The following is an 18,438-nucleotide window of genomic DNA, read 5'->3' on the forward strand; positions in this document are numbered from 1 at the left end:
TTTTAAATATAATACAATTTATTGAGTTGTAGTTAATTATGTAAAAATGGGAATTACTTACTTAAAATTTATGGCAAAAATTCTTTATCCTGAATGCAGTAATTTCTCTTGTATATTATACTCAGTGGAACCGTTACTATACTACATCTTGTGGTGGATGTAGTCAAACAAAAAGACTTAGAGAACACTCCTATCAATTTTGTAGTCTATTTTTTTACACTGGAGATTTTATGTAAATAATGTAAATTAGACCAGTTTGGCAGAAGAGTTTCACACTAATAAGGATCCCAAAATAGGTGAAGTATTTTTAATAACCTGCATGATAACTATTAGGAAGAAACGAAATGTTTATTAAGCTATCCAGAAGGGACTGACAGGTTCCCTGGCCACACTTCTTCATTTTTCATTCATTCATTGAACATTTACTGACAGCTAACCAAATGCCACACAGTGGGCCAAACTATGGGGGTGACAAGCTGAGTAACACTCACTTTCTCTCATGGAAGTGCTCACTGTGCTATAGCTCAACAGTTTTCTACCCCAGCTCATCACAACCTCTTGGGAAGCTTTAAAAACTGATGCCGAGGCCCCACTCCTAGAAATTTTGGCTTATGTGGAGGTGGGGAGGGAGTGAGGAGTGGGGACTTTTAAAGAAGTTCCCCAGGTGATCCTGTAGTATGGTCAGGGTGAAGGCAGAGATGTACTACACAGCTATTGACTAAACTGCAACAGATGTAAGGGCTGTAAAAGAGGGAACACAGATGAACCTTAACCAAATTGAAAGGATTTAAGGGACCCTGCCTGGGAGAGCATGGCATGCCCCTCCTGCAGCCTGTCTAGCTCTGACCTTCAGGTAGCTAATCCCAGTTTTGTCTCCATGGACATCCTTAGAGCCCATCTCAGTCCAGCTGACTACTCTGTTTAAACTATGTGCTCGGGGTGCTTGGGTGGCTCAGATGATTAGGCATCCACCTGCGGGTCAGGTCATGATCTCTGGGTCCTGGGATGGAGCCCTGTGTCATTGGGTTCCCTGCTCAGCAGGGAGTCTGTTTCTCCCTCTGCCTCTCCCCCTGCTCATGCTCTCTCTCTGTCTCCAATGAATAAATAAAATCTTAAAAAAACAAAACAAAACGATGTCCTCAACAATTGCAATATCTTAATTTGCAAATGTCCTATCTCCTCTTGCTTGATGTGCCCTTCTTCATTGTTGAAACCCTCTCTTTTACTTAACTCCTTTGGCACTCCTTCCTTCTCTCTATATCCTTTTTAGTGTCTTATGCTCTCATGTCCCTCTTAACCACAAGTGGTTCTCAGCCAGGAATGTGGAATACAAGGAGGGGTCCCATCAGAATCAGGGATGGAGAAACTCCCAATCTGCCTATGCTCCCTCTCTCCTTAAGATCCACACACATCTCCTTGTTTCTCCACCCCTCCCCCACGTATCCAGGTTTTTCCATGCTTTCTTGGGGTGCAAGTATATACTTAGAAAAAACCCTGTAGATGAGTCTACTAAGTCTTCACTGAAAATTACACTTTGTGACAAGTCCTATATCGATGATTTCTAAAATCTATATATCTAATTTTTAGCTTATTCCAAAGCCCTAGAGAAATAATTTTAAATTCCAGATGGCAACCGCATATCTCCAAATGGATCTCTTTCAAGGGCCTTTGTACTACTGGCTGTTTGCTGTCTAGATCTACGCTACCCTATATGGTAGCCACTAGTCAGATATATTCGGAGAACTTCAAATGTGGCTAATTTCAACTGAGATGTGCAGAAAATGTAAAGTACACACTGGATTTTGAATACTTAATAGGAGAAAAAGAATGCCAAATATCAATAGTTTTACATTGATTTCATGTTGAAATATTTTCAATATACTGAGTCAAGTAAACTATTGTGTAAACGTTAATTTCACTTGTTTCTTTTTCTTTTGACTACTACCGATTTTAAATTACATATGCGACTTGTGTCATGCTACATTTGGATAAGATTTGTCCAGACCTCCTCCTCAAAGGTGTTTGCATCCTCCTTCTCACTCAGATCTTGGCTCAAAGTCATCCCCCTTTAGCATAGTATACTGAGCACCTGGGGGAGCTTATTTAAATGTAGGTCCCGGGGCCACATTCCCAGAGATTCTAGTTCAGTGTTTCTACAGTAGGAATTGGCATATTTAACAAGCACACTAGGTTATTATTAGAGTGATCCAAAGACCACACTTTGAGAGATACCATCCTACAGAATACAGTCTGTGCTCCATATTTTGTCAAACACAGTCCCCTAGGTAGATCAAGGGATTTATGGGATGGAACTGTTGTGAATCTGACTGCAGTGGCGTTCATATGAATCTATACATGTAATAAACTGCCCAGAGGTAAATACACACACACACACACAAACACACAAAAGAGCACAAGTAACTGGTGAGATCTGAATAAAGTAAATAGTATGAAGGGGTATGCAGATCTTCCCATGAACCTACAATTCACAATTCACAGACCTACAACTATCTCAAAATAAAAAGTCAGAAAAAAAACTTTTACTATATACATTAATAACTCAAAATTTTACAAGGTCATAGTATTTTTTACCAACTCAATGTCCTGACATACTTCTATAATCCTCCATAATGCCTCTTCTCTGCATACTTTTTGGTTGCCTCTTCGTACAAGGAATATTTTCTACAAGGAGAATGAGAGTATCATATAGCCTTTCCTCTTCAAAAAAAATCCAAAAACCAAAAAACAAAGCCTTTTTACACCCTTAAGATCTGACTCCAACCTGTTTCTCAAGCCTTGGCATCCCCTCCATGAGTACCCTACCACCAACACTAATACAGATCTTTGGGCAGTTCCCTAAAATTATTTTTTCCACTCTCATACTTTCAAATTTGTTGTTCTTTCTGTAATATCATTTCTCTTTCCTCTGACTTTAGGTTAATAAGTACTTTTTACCCTTGAAGGCTGAACTCAAATTTTTCTTTCACTGACACTCTCCAGGAAAACACAATTACCCCCCTTTCCATGCTCTCATAGTACCTTGCAGCACCTCTGCAGCAGCACTAGTCATGCTGTACTACACTTACCTCTGTGTATGTGTGTCCTATCAGTAACTACAAGTTCCTAAAAAGCACAGTATTCTATTCAACTCTTTATCTTTCCAATCAAACATGGTACCTGGTACCAAAAAAAGACACTCAACAAACATTTGTTGAAATCAAGTCAACAAGATCTGGGAGACAGTTCAGTTTACAAAATGTCTTTTTCCATTATCATGGGTTAAGATGTCTGGCCAACTGTTAGTGGGACAAACCAAATAGAAATCCTTTTGCAAGGATGTGAGGAGTCCAAGAAATAAAGCTATGTTTATATATATCTAAGCTTAAAAGGAGAACTGGAGGTTACCCAAAAGTGATATAAAAGAGCTGAGGTAGCTTCTGTCAAAGAATTTATGCTACAAGAAAGAGTCAAATATGGTAAATGAACCTATTTAACAGAATGGTGGTCTTTGAATAAATCTGAACACAGCGTCTTTATTGGCTCATCCGACCTCAGCACCCTAGATATTAGTATTGGTTTTAGGAAGAGGGAACTGTATAAGCAAATAGCTGAAAACTGGTTTCTGAACTCTGTGACACGCTGAAGTCTTAACAATTTTGGGCACCAGACATCTACACCACATGGCTTTAATCTCTGAGGACTTGGGGGTAGCAACTAGAATACTACTGAAACAAACAGAATAGACACAGGTGATCTTGGGAAACAGTATAACACAAAAATAAACTTACTGCTGAGTACATATGGCTGTCTCACAATGCTCAGAAATACACGCAGGGAGTGTGCAGGGGGGCTGGGTTCTGAGTCAACAGATGCAGATACAAACTGTAGAATTCTTTTTTTTTTTTTTTTAGATTTTATTTTCATTTATTCATAGGAGACACACAGAGAGAGGCAGAGATATAGGTAGAGGGAGAAGCAGGCTCCCTGCAAGGAGCCTGATGTGGGACTGGATCCCAGGATTCCGGGATCACACCCTGAGCCAAAAACAGATGCTCAACCTCTGAGCCACTCAGGCATCCCCAAATTGTAGAATGCTAATACTATTTTTCATATGACTGCAGTGCAACTTACAAGTGGGTAAGGCCTTAGGAATTCAGGTCTACTGGCACCTGGATGGCTCAGTTAGTTAAGCTTCAGACTCTTGATGTCTGCTCAGGTCATGATCTCAGGGTCATGGGAACAAGCCCTGCATGGGGCTGTACGCTCAGTGGGAATCCTGTTTGAGGATTCTCTTTCTCTCTCTCCACCTACCCCACTCCCTGCTCATGTTCACACGCTCTCTCTCTCTCTCTTTCCCTCTTTAGCTCTCTAAAATAAATAAGTAAACCAAAAAAAAAAAAAGGAATTCAGGTATAATACTTTCTGGTTGCTTTTTCTCACAAATTCCTCATTTCTTACTCCAGTTCTCATCAGATCAGATACACACATTTTTCTAACATGGAGTGCTCCCCTAATTCTTCCCACCTATGGCACAGGCTTTGTCATGCTAATCTTCTTATCTCCTACCCCATTTGTGTCTCTTGGACCAAGCTAGCTGCTAATATCTGCTTGATTTTCTCCATGTTACCTGTTCAGAGATTTCCCCTTGGCTACCTTCACCACCTAAGCTGATACTCTTGCTACTTTCTGGTATTTCTTCAATATACTTGGAAATTTGGAAAATAATGTTTTCCTGAGTTATGCATATCTCCCAAATATCAACACATTTCATTACAGAATATCAAAGACAGCTGCATGAGTTAACATCACCACGATCCCCAGCAAAAAATAGTTATTTAACTATTGGGCTATAGTCAAGTTCATAGTGGTGGATACAAGTTTTCCAAAAGGCTCATTTCTCTTTAAAGCTAAAATTCTGGGATCCCTGGGTGGCGCAGCGGTTTGGCGCCTGCCTTTGGCCCAGGGCGCGATCCTGGAGACCCGGGATCGAGTCCCACATCGGGCTCCCAGTGCATGGAGCCTGCTTCTCCCTCTGCCTATGTCTCTGCGCCTCTCTCTCTCTGTGACTATCATAAATAAATAAAAATTAAAAAAAAAAAAAGCTAAAATTCTATCACCTGGAGCAAATACTGCCAAATATGCAAGTCCATGGTCTGTCAATCATTTAAGTAAAAACGGTATGTCATGGAAAAGTGTATGGTTCAGCTCTCAACTAAAACATCCAAAAGGGTTTTTCCTCAAGACCACCATCAGCCTCCAGCATACTACAGAAGTGCTTTATGCATTCTTTTTTTATTATTCAGAGAGTATTAGAAAGGTATTTCAGAAGAAAGATTTAATAAGATCAATAATATGTACTGCTTCAGTAAACAGTTTTTTTAACTGCATCTGAGAGCAGTAAAAAAATAAAATGAGTACTAGTACAATTTGTCACCAAAGCCATGATTCTGCTAAGGGACCAGCAGTTTTATTTGCTATTGCTTTTGCATTAATAAAAAGGTTAGCACATTAAAAGAGGCAAATGACCTCTTAATATTACCAAGAAAACAGTTTGGCCAGATTCTCTGAAAGGTCTTAGAGATACAAGGGACTGTGGACCACATTTTGAGAACTTACTTTATGTAAAGCTACTGTCCCCAAAATGTTGCCTATTAAAATTTTATTTCTCACCAATAACCTTTAAAATATTTAAGAAGGGTATCCCTGGGTGGTGCAGCAGTTTGGAGCCTGCCTTTGGCCCAAGGCGCGATCCTGGAGACCCGGGATCGAATCCCATGTCGGGCTCCCGGTGAATGGAGTCTGCTTCTCCCTCTGCCTGTGTCTCTGCCTCTCTCATTTTCTCTCTCTCTCTCTGTGTGTGTGTGTGTGTGACTGTCATAAATGAATTTTTAAAAAATTTAAAAAAATTAAAATATTTAAGAAGGAATTATGAGTCCTGATGGGGAATTATATTAGTAATGAATTAAGGTGAAATTTTCTGTAAATTATAAACTCCATAAAAAAGCTTTATTCCTTTTTCTACCTTTTGCTATTTACCACTTTTCAGAGAAAAATATCAGCATTTGGCACAGAAATAATCCCACACTCCTGGGTCTTCAAGATTCCCCACCTTCTCAGTTGTTCTTAAGTTTAAACTGGACCTGAAGTAAACAAAATTATCCATTTTTAAAATTAATCTAAAACTAGAAAACATGAAAAACCACAAAACAACTTTAAAAATTAAAACAGAACTCAAATATCTTCTCTAAAACCCATAAAGAGTAGGAAGGGAGGTCCACACAAACTTTACCAATCCTTTAAGAAATAGTCCTTATAACTTGTGCAACTATATAACTTATTATAAAAGAATAGCTGTAAAAAGACTAGCTCCAAAAATATAATGTAACCTTGATGTACCAAGTAGACAAAAATACATAAAATGAGTGTAAGAAAATTATATGCCATTTTTTTTACAAACATAGATGCTAGAAGCCTAAATAAAACATTAGTTAATAGAGCCCACCAATTAAAAGAACAAAGTATTTTGACCAAATAAGATTATTTTCAGAAATTCAAGGAAGGTACAAATGGAAAATGAATCTGTTCAATATATTCAACAAACTAAAAGATTCAAAGAAAAAAATGCACACAACCACCTTAAAAGATGCAAAATAAAACTTGGGGTGAAATTCCACACTTAGTCATCATTAAAAAATTAAAATACTTAGCATTGTAGAAATAAAAGGAAGCTCCCTTAACTTGACAAGTTTATTGAAAACTTTAGCAATTATATTACTTGATCATGAAACTTTAAAAGCATTCCCTGAAAATCAAGAAGACAATGATGCTCACTATTTACCATATAATTCAACTTCATAACAGAACTACTAGTTAACACAGTAGAAGGAAAGTAAATAAAAGGTTTAAGGACTGAAGAGGTACTAAGTGAAAAGTAAACTAAATTTCTCTTCATGACATCATTTTTTTCTTTTTTGGGCTGCAGAGGTTTCCATCTTCTTAGGACTACATGAATCACAGTGGTTAGCAGGTTCCTTGTTGCTTGATACTGAGGAGAAAATATGTATGGATAAACATTTTTGTCATGATCACAGACACACACACACATACACACACACTTCTTTGTTCTCTTACCACGTTGCTCATTCTCTTGATTTTCATCTCAACTACATCACTTTCATTTACTTGGTATTGTATATAAAATTTTCATATGTTGGTATATGTATTTGGTTTATAATGTTTAAATTCAACTTTTTAAGACGATATTTACTTATTTTTTTATTTGAGAGAAACAGAAAGAGAGCATGAACTCATGGGGAGGGGGAGGGGCAGAGAAAGAGGGAGAGAGAAAATCGCAAGCTGACTCCACCCTGAGCACCAAGCCTGACCCAGGGCTTGATCTCAGGACCCTGAGATCATGACCTGAGCTAAAATCAAGAGTGGACTCTTAACAGACTGAGCTACCCAGGCACCCCTAAATTCGACTTTTTGATTTACATTCAGTACTCCCAGTATTACTAATGAGCAGAAAGACACCCTCCCCAATTACATTTCTTACCAGTTTATGTGGTAAGAATAAAATCATGGAAAATATTTTCCCACACTGTTCCCTTATTTGAAGGACATAGCGTGCTGCTGAAAGAAATCTGCTGGGACACCATGTTACATTTTAAAATAATATAATGCAGTACTAGTAAATGTACTAATTCTAACGTAGTATTGGATTCTCAGTCTGGGCACCTATTTATGGGTACATGTACTCACTGTGAAAACTCACCAGGGTGTACACTTATGGTTCATTTATTCTTCTCTAAGTAACAACTTTCAATATAAAAATTCCTTGAAAAGCTTGCAGTGATTTCAAAGTCAGTCCGTGCTTCCCCCTCCCCTATCATATAATCCCATGGTTGTTCCTATTTGAGAACAGTGGTGAAGAATGCTTGATATGGAGCAATGTCTACAGTGGAAACTTTCATCTAGTCCTGGTTACAAGGTCAGTTTTTGTGATACGTAGAAGTCAAGCAATTCCAATGGGAATGGGACAAGGAATCAAAGACGTGTTTTCCTACCTCTGCTTAGAGGGGGACTACCTATCTATTACCAAGGGAATAATTGGAGAGTGCGGAAAATGCAGGAGTGTGCCTCTGTTACTCTCTCATTATAAAACTGAGATGTCAAAAATCAATTTATACATGGATAAATGCTCCTAGCCCCTTTCGCCACCAAAGAATGTGTTAAATGCTAAAGAAGCCCTTTGTAATCCAAATACCGAACAAATTGGAACGGGTCAAGACAGAAAGATCTAATGTAAAGACCTCTCACATAAGCATAAGAGTTCACAATGTGCAAACTCTTCACACTCACTTTCTTTTAACACATCAGACAACAACAAAAATTTTTTGTACTTCATGCATAGAACTATATATTCTCACTTTCGTACCAAAATGGTAAAGAAAGTTTTAAAGTAGTGACTTCCAGTAGTTTCATCATTTTTATATATTATCATCTAATATTTGAACAGAGGGAGGGAGAGATGAGCCAGTGGAACACAGGAGAATTTTAGGGCAGTGAAACTACAGTTTAGAATATTGTAATAGTGGATGCATGATGTTATATGTGTGTTAAAATCTACAAAACTATATACAACACAAAGTGCAGACCCTGATGTAAATAATGAAGTTAATTAAAAATATTTTATCTGGGCAGCCCAGGTGGCTCAGCGGTTTAGTGCCGCCTTCAGCCCAGGGCGTGATCCTGGAGACCCAGGATCGAGTCCCACGTCGGGCTCCCTGCATGGAGCCTGCTTCTCCCTCTGCCTGTGTCTCTGCCTCTCTCTCTCTCTGTCTCTCATGAATAAATAAATAAAATCTTTAAAAATAATAATATATCAACATCCGTTCAATTATGACATGTGCACACACCAACAAAAGATGTTAATAGGAGAAACTGCAGGCTGAGAGGGAATACATAGGAGTTTTCTTTACTTTCTGATCAATTTTTTTTGTAAAGCTATTAACTGCTGTAAAATTAAGTGCCTTAATTAAAAACATATAATTATTTTGATATCTAATAACAGCATTATTTACTCAAAGTTATTAGTACTAACAAAATAAGGTCAATTTACTTTTGCCTTGGTTATTTAAATAATTCAAAATAGCTCTCCCTCTGCTATTTGATATAAATATTGTTTTTTATTTTTTATTTTATTTTTTTAAATATTGTTTTTCTTAAATATGAGAAAAATTTCTACATTGTCAGTATGATACCTGTTTTGGTTTACTTGAGATACTGTACCAGAATACCACAGACTGGGTGGCTTAAACAACAGAAATGTATTTGTTCACAGGTCTGGAGGCTAGAAATCCACTATCAGGATGCCGGAAATTTGGATTTCTCTTTCTAGCTTCCAGACAGCTGCTTCCCCCCCCCCCCCCATATCTTCACATGGCCTTTTGGCTGTGCATGTACATTTCTGGAGCCTCTTCCCATTCTTATAAGGGTACCAGTCCTCTTAGATTATGGCCTTACCCTTATGACCTCATTCAACCTTAGTTACATCTTTAAAGGCCCTATCTCCAAATACCAACATATTGGGGGTTAGCATTTGAACACATGATTTGATGGGGTGTTGGACACCAGGGTTCAGTCCATAACATTTCTTCTTCTGGTGCCCAAAATGCACAATCTGCTCACAAGGAAAATACATTCACTCTATCCTAACAGGTCCAAAAATCTTAAACCAATCCAGATTCAATTCCAATTCTCAAGTAGCATCTAAATCAAGTATGAGTGACACTTGAAGTATTCCTGGGGCAAAATTCTTCTACAGGTGTGAATCTGTGAAACCAGAAAAATAATGTGCTTCTAAAATAAAGTGGTGGGATAGTCAGGGGATAGACACAGTTCTATGCACGAAATACAAAAATGTTTTTTATTGTTGGACTGATGTGTTAAGCTGTTAAAAAAAAAAATCAATGCAAAGAGAAAATTTTGAAAAAAAAGACCAAAGCCCAGGGAAGTACAAAACCTAGCAAGTTAAATTTCTTGGATATTAAGGCTCAACAACAATTCTCTTGGGCTCGATGCTCGGCCCTTAAGGAACCACCGAGGTGGTCGTTTTGTGTTCTGTCCACTGCACAGGCAGCCGGGCACCCTCAGCCATGGGAGGCAGTCTTGCCCACGAGGCTATGAGCAATGACAGTCTGGCTGGATGAAACTGCAGAGGTGGGGATAGCCTTGCCCTCTGGGCCTGTGTCCTTGGGGCCTGGGCAAGCAGTGACAATCCTGCTGATCTCTCAATTACCTTCACAGTCATTCTGCCTTTTCTGTGAAGGATAAGATATGTTCGCAGCTGGGTAGCTCTCTTGTCCTATTTTGTAGGATCCCATAAATTTAAGAGTCTTTCTTTCCTCTATCCCCTTTCGTTCAAACTGGCAGTGTCTCTGCTGGGATAATCTCATCTCTATTCTTTGTATGTGTAGAGAAGGCTAATGAGATCCAAAGGTAATCTCTTTTTGGAGAAATTAGGACAATATTCCTACTGGATTAGGGCCTGATGCTATGACCTCATTTAGCCTTAATTACCTCCTTAAAGTCCCTACCTCCAAACACAGTTATGTTAGGGCTTCAACATATGGATATGGGGTGGAAGGGAAACAATTCAATCCATAACAGTACCTAGAGAACCCAAGCCAGTCTTCTCAACTTTGACATTATTAGAGTGCTCAAGTTTTAATGTGTTTACTGTTAAAGAACATATAAAAGTTATGGCATACAAGAGAAAAATATTTAGTTTGTAATTCCTCAAAAGGTAAAAGTTATGTTACTGAATAAGAAAGAAATATCAAAAAGTCAGACAGCCAAAGAATTTAGAGATCTCCTATCAATTATTTATGAATTTCTTAACAATTAGCACCAAAGGATGTAACACTGGTAAAAATGTTGTGTGAGTAACACAAACCAAATGAGAAAACACTAAACTGATTTAGCCAATTCAGACCATCTCAGAGTGAATAATATTCTAACCTTTTTTTTTATTTTTTAAGAAAAAGCTAATGAAACTACAATAAGGGTTGATGTCAACCTCAACTCTCAATAATACTATGTCAACTCAGTACCATATTACTATTATGTTATCTAAATGAAAAAGCATCTATATTCCTCTTGTCTGCTGAAGACTGGCTTGGAAGCAGTAGGTCTATAGATAAATATGCCAAAGGGAGTATATTTTCTGCGGAAGAGATAGGATTCCTCTTTAATGTACAACCTAAACAGACATCAGCTCTTATAAAGGAATGACACCTTGGAGAAAAATAAATAAATCCAGATGGACTGACAGTCTTACTCTGTTGCAATGATGACAGTAGTAAAAAAATTGAAACTATTAAAAGAAATTTGAAAAGGTTTTTCTTTTAAGATTTTATTTATTTGAAAGACAGAAAGAGTATGATCAGAGGGAGGGACAGACTTCCCATTAAGCACGAATCTAATGTGGGTCTCAATGCCAGGACCCTGAGATCGTGCCCTGAGCTGAAGGCAGATGTTTAACTGACTGAGCCACCCAGGTGCTGAGTATTTCTTTTATATATGTGACTTTCCTGTATATATAAGGTTAATCAAAATATACTGATGTCTGGAAGGATTTTTTAGAGAATGACTACTAAAATCAGAGGCAAAATGACTTGCAAAATAGGTATATTCCACTACTGGTTAAGAAATACACTGGTCATATCCTCTGGGGACTTAAATATGTGTATATGATTTTTTTTCCTTAAAAGCCTCAAGGTATATTTTTAGCTTTTAGCCTAAGGCATAGTTTGTCAACTAAAGGTTGTCTGCTGGAAATGTTTGGAACATTCTGTCTCCATAAAATGGGGAGGATTATTCTCCTTTTGTAATATAAGAGAATAGAATCTTCTTAATGAAAGAGAAATCTTATTGTTATATAGGACACAGTAACCCCAGAAGTGAGCCACCACTATTTTGCTTTGGAACCATGATTGTGAACATGGAGAGAACACCATATATGTAGTAATGAGAGTAACCTGCACAGGTATCATTTTATATGCTGATACCATGACAGCTCCCCTTGCTGATGATCTAATGTGTGTTGTGAACAGAGAAGAATAAAAGGCCAAAGAAGAAAGTACTAACACACTGCAATCAATTGTCAGTGAAAACTTACAAAAACAAATGACCTAGTGTTCAGAGCAGTAAATGGTCACTACATTTGTTTGTGACCTCTACAGTAACACATCAGGACCCAGGAAGCAACCCTATGTTAAAGCAGAAATTTAAAAGTGGTCCTCCAGCTATGACTGGATTCCTATGGAGTGTATATCCCCTACGTGGCTCAACAGCTATTTCTAGAACACACATTATTTAGTGAAGGCTAGCTTACAATGCAGCATTCCTCTTCTGTTAGTTTTCAGTCTTTCTCAAGGGTCTCAGATCCTGTACAAGTACAAATAAGAGACTGAATTTCTAAACTGTCAATTTTGCAGTTCTAGACTTGGTAGCTACAGTGACTAAAATGGCAATTAGAGCCAGCAAATTATTAATTCTAAAAATATCTAAGTCATCAATCAGAAAGAGAGACCTCAGTCTTCTTCAGTAGCTGTTGATGTTATACATTTCAGGTTTGGAACATGATAAAACCAACTTCAGCAACTTTATTGAAATAGTGCTACATATACTATGGTATTCACATCCAGAAACATCCTACTTGAAAACCATCCAGCTTCTGTTGCTAACCAAGTATTGAGTAGTTCAAACTACCTAACCTCCGTCTAGTTACCTCTTACCCATCTTCTCTTCCGCCTCTCTGGGAAATGCTCAAGTCTTAGCCATGATGCAAAGATATTCAACCTCAAGGAGAAAAGCTAAAAGGAATTTGATGCTGTAATAGCTACCAGTGACTTCCTACCCTCTCCTATAGCTTCTTAAGCTACATACTTCAATGCAACACTACCTCTTTATTCTTTTAAATTTCTCCTTTTTTCCTTTTCTCTTGCAAACGTACCTCAGACATTCAGTTTTGAATGGTCACTGCAGTTTATGAATATAAGTGACACTTTTGAGAATTGTAAAAAAAAAAATCATTGAAGTACATTTTGTTAACTTTTCTATTTTGATTAATTCTTTCCATTTTAACTGCTACCATTCTCTGGTAAAAGAACGAATGAATTTGGGGCACCTGGGTGGCTCAGTCAGTTAAGCATCTGACTCTTGATTGCAGCTCAGGTGGTGATCTTAGGGTCATGAGGTTGAGCCCCACAATTGGCTCTGTGCTGGGCGTGGAGCCTGCTGAAGATTCTCTCTCTCCCTCTCTCTCTGCTCCCAATCCTCCTGCTCTTGCACATGCATGTGCTCTCTCTCTCTCTCTCTCAAAATATAAATATAAACAAAAATTTATTTATTATTTTTAAAAAATATTTTATTTATTTATTCATGAGAGACACAGAAAAAGAGGCAGAGACACAGGCAGAGGGAAAAGAAGCAGGCTCCAGGCAAGGAGCCCATGTGGGACTCGATCCCAGGACTCTGGAATCAGGCCCCGAGCTGAAGACAGACGCTCAACCGCTGAGCCACCCAGGCATCCCAGAAATAAAAATTTAAAAAGAAGAAATTAATTTTAGAGAGGAATGAAAATAATAGTGTATAGGACCTATATAGTCACTTATTTCTCACAGGCTACTTCCTAGGGAGAGAATCTAAGAAATCATCATACAGAATGAACAGAACCGTAAGGAAAACAAAATAAACTTTACAAATAAATGGTGTGTGTATATTGGTATTCATATGTAAATATTAGAAATCACTGCATAATAAGTCTGCCATTTTTGTTGCAAGGAATAGGTTTGTACATTTTGGGGACGGTGGGGGGGGCATCTAAAATATGTCTAAGTGTATTTTAAATAAAAGTGCCAATAATATTCCTGACTGGACCAAGACGAGACAGTAGGAGGAAGAAAAGAAAATTAAGGGATTGTTTAAGATTAATTGTAAACTGTGCTTTGAAGCCACAGATATTCATTCATTCATTCATTCATTCATTCATCCACTCAGTATTTGCCAAGCCCCAACTACTTTGTCAGGGAACACAAAGAATAACAAATACTGTGAAGACAGATGAGAAGGTGAGAGGGTTCTAAGCCAGCTGGGTAGGAGACAGTACACAAAATTATCAGGGTTCTAGAAGGGAAACATCTCAATAAAGAATTGATCCTGAGGTTAAATGGAGTCTTACTTCCCCAAATGCTTCTCAGACTGATTTCTTAGGAAGGTAAGTAAGGGCTCTAAGGTATTTACTCTATGTGGAATATGTTAATGTGATATGAACCGTGGTCTTAATCAAAAGGTGGTACTAAGGGACCCTGGGTGGCGCAGCAGTTTAACGCCTGCCTTTGGCCCAGGGTGCGATCCTGGAGACCCGGGATCGAATCCCACGTCAGGCTCCCGGTGCATGGAGCCTGCTTCTCCCTCTGCCTGTGTCTCTGCCTCTCTCTCTCTCTGTGTGACTATCATAAATTAAAAAAAAAAAAAAAGGTGGTACTAAGTAGTTGTCTAACTTGCCATGCTTTTTTATTGGATGGCTATATTCTTTTTGATGGGTCAAATATCAACAACCAAGAAGTGATTCAGATGACAAAGTGGAGGCAAAGGTAAGCACACTGACCTGGTTTCAAAATCCATTTTTCTTCTGGGCAAAAGGAATGGTTACACAGAGAGGCTTTTTGTTGGTCACAAAGGCAGCTATATACTAGGTTACTGCTAAAGATTGCTAGATAACTGAGACAAAAAGAAAAAAAGAAAAAAGAAAAAAGGTAGGTATGTACCAATGGATAAAGCACTGACCTGGAAGCCAAAAACCCTGGGCTTGCTTATTTTACTTAATTATCCCATTATCTTCCCTCCAAGAGGGTTTCTGGTATTTTACTGCTGTTCTTTCCTGAGCAGCCTTTACCTCTGAATAGTTCATGTGTTACTTAAGCCTCTGATTAGTATTCAAGTCACTGCACCACCAAGTATTATGCTAATGCATACATTTGTTTCCTCCTATAAGCTGTAAGCTCCCCAGAAAAAGGCGTAACATTTAGTTTTAGATAAAATTCTTTTTTTCTTAAGGACTTTATCTAATTGAGAGAGAGAGAAAAAGCATGAGTGGGGAGGGAGAGGGAGAAGCAGACTCCCTGATGATCAGGGACCCCCCCCCCCCGCCCCGTGGGGCTCAATCCCAGGACCCAAGGATCATGACCTCAGCCAAAGGCAGATGCTTAACTGTCTGAGCCACCCAGGTGCCTCAAGTTTTAAATAAAAATCTATGTATAAAGCAGAAATATGGTTATTAAAACTATTACCTTTTCTAACAGATAAACTCCATTATAATGGAAAAACACCAGTGCCATAATCTAGCCAAAAGACAAGACTGTGATCAGAGTGGTAGCAGTGGTGGTAGTAAAGAAGGATCAAATTCTGAATATCTATTGTAGATAGAGCAAACAGGACTTCCAGACAGATCTGAATACAAGGTCTAAGAGAAGAATCAAGCATAGCTCCAAATTTTTTTTAGCATGAGTGACTATAAGGATGGAACTGCCATCAACTGATATGTGAAAGGCTGCAGGTGCAAGAGAAGGGGCAGATGAGGAGTTCAGTTCGGATCAAATCTGAGATGCCTATTTGACTTTCAAATGTAACTATTAAGTACACAGCTGGATTCAAGAAAACTGCCCTTGTAAAGAGCGTCTGAGCAGGAGATTGCAATGTGGGACGGTCCTCTAAATGGGTAAGATCTACAAGGTTTTAAGTATGGAAAATAACCAAATACTGACCTCTGGGCTCACTTTAACTTTCTGGAGATCTGAATTTCTTCTTAGTCACGTCTATTAATTCTCACCTCATTTCCTCCTGAGTTTTATAATCTTCCAATATAAACTCCACCATGAGACAAGTCCGGGATGCTGTTTGAGGACCTGTCCCCCCAGGAGAAACGGCTTCACACTGAACAGGTGCTGAAGGGACGTTGTCAGCACAAGAACATTCTTTAAGTAGGTTTCTCAGTTTGGGGGTCCCTGACTCAGCCTGCTAGTATAAACTCAAGACCTAAAATATGAAGTTAAGGATTCTCAGGTCAATTAGGGGACATGAGAATCTGAAAATGGAAAAAGGGAAAGAATCCAATTAAGCACTTACTCCACCTTCGTGATACAGACTATTTTAGAGTAACCAAATAGTTAATGAGGGAAAAGCTCAGGAGGCATCATGCTAATAAATGTAGGATGATTAATACAATCATCATCTTCAACCCTTAATAACATGATAGATTTAGGGGAGAAAGGCCACCAGTAGATACTAAGAACATTAGGAAAAAGGATGATGAACATTTTATAATATATGTGCAAGGCTGAACCGCATGAACTCAAAGATCAACCTTAACATCATAACCAAACAATCATAAGCAAACAGAGGACAACTGTACTCATCTGCCAGGGCTACCATAACAAAGCACCATAGACTGGATGACTTGAACAACAGAAATTTTTCTCACAGTTCTGGAAGCTAGAAGTCTAAAACCAAGGGACCACCGGGATTGGTTTCTTCTGAGGTCTTCCTCTTTGGGTTTTAAATGGGTGCCTTCTCATATATCCTCACATGGCCTTTCCTCTGGAGGCACCCATCCTGACATCTCTGTGTATTCAAATTTCCTCTGCTAGGACACTGGGAAGACCGGATAAAGGCCTACCCAAACAGCCTCATTCTAACATAAGCCCCTCTTTTGAGGCTTTATCTCCAAACACAGTCACATTCTGAGGTACTGGGAATTAGCTCTTTAAGATATATATTTGTAAGGACACATTTCAGCCCATAACAACAACCAAACATGAGCCTCCTGATATAACGCGATCAAAAGTAGTCAGTGCTATCTACACTCTTTAAAAAAAAAATAAGAAGCAGAACCAAATCAAGTAAGCACCTAAATCTAAGAACTATTTTACTTACTAAATTAAGAATAAGGGAACATGTTAAATAACACCATAAGGACACAATTGCTCACATACAGAATGTGGAAAATTCTACAAATAACTTGGGTTTTCAACAAACAAATGAATTCTTAAGAAGGAAGACAAACTCAAGAGATATAAGATAATCAGTTAGGGATGCCTGGGTGGCTCAGTGGTTTAGCACCTGCCTTTGGCCCAGACTCCAGATCCTGGGGTCTCCGGATCGAGTCCCACATTGGATCCCTGCATGGAGCCTACTTCTCTCTCTGCCTGAGTCTCTGCCTTTCTCTCTCTCCCCATGTCTCTCATGAATAAATAAACAAAATCTTTAAAAATAAAAAAGATATCAATCAAATGCAATATGTAACTGATGTTTGAATTTTGATTCAAAGAAATCAACTCCAAAAAAATGTTTTTCAGACAAATGAAGAAAATTACACATTAGGTATTGGATGTTATTAAAAAATGGTTAACTTTGTGGACAAAGTTAATTAAGGATAACAAAGTTAACAAAGGATAATAAAATGCTGTTGTTACATTTTTTAAAGGTACTCAGGCTAGAGATAAATATTTTAACTTTTATCAACTCCAAAAAAATGTTTTTCAGACAAATGAAGAAAATTACACATTAGGTATTGGATGTTATTAAAAAATGGTTAACTTTGTGGACAAAGTTAATTAAGGATAACAAAGTTAACAAAGGATAATAAAATGCTGTTGTTACATTTTTTAAAGGTACTCAGGCTAGAGATAAATATTTTAACTTTGGCTATTCACAGGAGAAACTATATAATGTAGAAACAAATTACACAACGTAGAAAATAGAAGAATGGAAGAATAATAGCTATTGAAGCTGCCTGATAGATACATGAGGATTCACTATGCCATTCCTCTACTTTTGTGTATGTTTGAAATTTTTCATAAATTTAAAAAAACATCTAAGAGCATTTTTAGATGAGACTCCTCCGTGTTCTGCTCACAGACGAGGCCAATGTAGACTTCACTATAATCTCTCTGTGTCAGTGGAACATGATGGTTTTTGTTTTTTTTTTTTTTTTCTGAGCCATTATACTGAGAATGTTCTGGCTTTCCTGGGAAGTTTCTGCTGCTGATTCCCTGCCCTCATGTGTCCCCAACTGGGCTCCTGGATGACTATGAGTATTGAAACCCACACTCCTAGAACAAAATAAAACAAAACAAACAACAAGCCCCCTTGTCAGTGAGCCTAGGTGTCCTCACTCTAACAGCAAGGACAGTTTCTCTCATGTGCCCACTTTCCAAGCTCTCCGCACCCTTGTTCTTTTTGGCTCCTCCGTTTTCTTTTACTTTGCTACAATTTCATCTATGAATCTACACGACACATAATCAAACATTTCCAGACAACTTCTAGGTTTTCAGGTTATCATAACCGGAAGCCTCTTCTTCTGTTAACTATTCC

General features: G+C 38.2%; 1 protein-coding gene across 1 annotated transcript in view; it reads right to left on the bottom strand.

Moving 5' to 3' along the window:
* RNF180 (ring finger protein 180) overlaps positions 1-18,438 on the bottom strand; it is a 184,825-nt gene that overhangs the window by 154,564 nt on the left and 11,823 nt on the right. The gene's annotated exons all lie outside the window — the stretch shown is intronic.

This window comes from Nyctereutes procyonoides, unplaced genomic scaffold (genome assembly GCF_905146905.1).
Source record: "Nyctereutes procyonoides isolate TBG_1078 unplaced genomic scaffold, NYPRO_anot_genome, whole genome shotgun sequence".
Classification (NCBI taxonomy): domain Eukaryota; kingdom Metazoa; phylum Chordata; class Mammalia; order Carnivora; family Canidae; genus Nyctereutes; species Nyctereutes procyonoides.